The sequence below is a fragment of the Chlorocebus sabaeus genome, chromosome 20 (assembly GCF_047675955.1).
Source record: "Chlorocebus sabaeus isolate Y175 chromosome 20, mChlSab1.0.hap1, whole genome shotgun sequence".
In the NCBI taxonomy this organism is placed as follows: Eukaryota; Metazoa; Chordata; class Mammalia; order Primates; family Cercopithecidae; genus Chlorocebus; species Chlorocebus sabaeus.
Window position 1 is genome coordinate 37,011,153 of NC_132923.1, and position 2,756 is coordinate 37,013,908.

At 38.9% G+C, this 2,756-nt stretch overlaps 1 non-coding gene across 1 annotated transcript; it reads right to left on the reverse strand.

Moving 5' to 3' along the window:
* Positions 1-1,873: 1,873 nt before the first annotated feature.
* LOC119624531 (U6 spliceosomal RNA) lies at positions 1,874-1,980 on the reverse strand. Its single transcript, XR_005240697.1, has one exon. It is a non-coding gene; the product is annotated as a U6 spliceosomal RNA (small nuclear RNA).
* Between the last annotated feature and the right edge of the window lie 776 nt (positions 1,981-2,756).

The window sequence follows — 2,756 nt, forward strand, 5'->3', positions numbered from 1 at the left end:
CAACTTGGTTCCATTTTCCCCCTCACTTTCAGGCAACCCAAGCAGATGTAGATTTGGTCTTTTTACATAATCCCATACTTCTTGAAGGCTTTGTTGATTTCTTTTTCTTCTTTTTTCTTTAGACCTCTCTTCTCCCTTCATTTCATTAATTTGATCCTCAATCACTGATACTCTTTCTTCCAGTTGATCGAGTCGGTTACTGAAGCTTGTGCATTTTTCACGTATTTCTCGTGTCATGGTTTTCATCTCTGTCAGTTCGTTTATGGCCTTCTCTGCATTAATTATTCTAGTTATCAATTCTTCCACTCTTTTTTCAAGATTTTTAGTTTCTTTGCGCTGGGTACGTAATTCCTCCTTTAGCTCTGAGAAGTTTGATGGACTGAAGCCTTCTTCTCTCATCTCGTCAAAGTCATTCTCCGTCCAGGTTTCTGCTGCTTTTTGTTGTTGTTGTTGTTGTTTAGCTGTGCCCTGTCCCCAGAGGTGGAGTCTACAGAGACAGGCAGGCCTCCTTGAGCTGCTGTGAGCTCCACCCAGTTCGAGCTTCCCAGCAGCTTTGTTTACCTACTTAAGCCTCAGCAATGGCCGGCGCCCTTCCCCCAGCCTCACTGCTGCCTTGCCCTTAGATTGCAGACTGCTGTGCTAGCAATGAGGGAGGCTCCGTGGGCGTGGGACCCTCCCAGCCAGGTGTGGGATATAATCTCCTGGTGTGCCCGTTTGCTAAGACCCTTGGTAAAGCGCAGTATTGGGGTGGGAGTTACCCGATTTTCCAGGTGTTGTGTGTCTCAGTTCCCCTGGGTAGGAAAAGGGATTCCCTTCCCCCTTGTGCTTCCCAGGTGAGGCGATGCCTTGCCCTGCTTCAGCTCTCGCTGGTCTGGCTGCAGCAGCTGACCAGCACTGATTGTCTGGCACTCCCTAGTGAGATGAACCCAGTACCTCAGTTGAGAATGCAGAAATCACCTGTCTTCTGTGTCACTCGCGCTGGGAGCTGGAGACTGGAGCTGTTCTTATTCAGCCATCTTGACAATCTCTGTATACTTTTAATGTGTTTCTTAAAACTGCATATATATATATATTTTTTTTTTCTTGATGATATCTGTTATTTAATGGCTGGTTTAATGTATTTACATTTATTATGATTATTGGTATGTTTGGACTTGTTTCTACCATCTTATATGTGTTTTCTTGTTGTTATTCTTTTTCTTGCTTTTTTCTTCTTTTTTGTTTCCTTTCTTTCTCCCTCCCTCCCTTCTTACCTTTCCTCATTTCTTCCCTTTCTCTGTTAAAGTGATAGAGTTTTCTACATCCTTCCTCTTTTTGTTCCTCTCCTGGTTTCGAAATTAAAATTTTACACACACATACATATGTACACACACATACACATGCATTGTATATACAAATACACACGATTATATACAATTATGCATGTAAGAATGTATATATACATACAGATGTGTATGTCTTACATACATGCACAGATGTTTGTCTCTCTCTCTACTCACATATAGACCCTTGTTTATGTAGTCAGTGGGTATTCTTATTACTTCTGAGGGTATTTTTATTTTGCTCATACTCTTGAAAGATAGTTTTTCTGGGTATAGAATTTAGCTTGAGCATTATTGGCCCTAAGCTTTTATTATTATTATTATTATACTTTAAGTTCTAGGGTACATGTGCATAATGTGCAGGTTTGTTACATATGTATACTTGTGCCATGTTGATGTGCTGCAGCCATCAACTCATCATTTACATCAGGTATGACTCCCAATGCAATCCCTCCCCCATCCCTCACCCCCATAATAGGCCCCGGTGTGTGATGTTCCCCTTCTCGAGTCGAAGTGATCTCATTGTTCAGTTCCCACCTATGAGTGAGAACAAAAATATGGAACACTTCATGAATTTGCATGTCATCCTTGCGCAGGGGCCATGCTAATCTTCTCTGTATCGTTCCAATTTTAGTATATGTGCTGCCGAAGCGAGCATGGCCCTAAGCTTTTAGGAGATATTACTCCATTATTTTCTGGCATCTATTCATACTGATGAAAAATCTGCTGACACTGAAAATGTGAAGAAAAATGTTGACAGTTTTGACTTTTTAGGTATTTTCTCTTTTTCTTTGGTAGTTTTAAAAAGCTTTCTCTTTACACAGTGATATACTTCTGATTTGTTCTTGTGTTTAGATGCAGATTTATCTTAGTTTATCCTGACTGAGTGCTTAGAATGCTCTTTTAATGAATGCTCACAGCCTTCTCCATATTTTAAGCAACTGTAGCCAGGATCTCTCTGAATACTGCATCAAAACCATTCCCTCTAATACTCTGTCATTGACACTACTACTAGGAGTTAGAGACCCTTAATTTGTCCTTCAGTTCTTTTAATTTTTATATTTGTCTAGAATCTTTTTATTTTATTTTATTTTTGAATTTTGGTAACTTTTTCCAGTACTACATACTAATTTACTAATTTTCTGTGTTATTTAGACTTTATCATGCTTGAATTTTTAAATACCAGTGACAATATTTTAAATTTCTAACACATTAATACATTCATTTTATGTTTACTTGTTTTACTTCTCTGATTTTGTTTTAAATTTTTTTCATTTACAAAATGGATGTTTTTTCCTCAGTTACCTCTTTGCAGACTTTAGACATTTCCATTATGTTTGTTTCACCTACAACAAGGTTTCTCAATTTCAGCACTATTGGCATTTTAGGCCAGGCCCTTCTTTGTTGTAGTGGGTTGTCCTGTGCACTTAACAT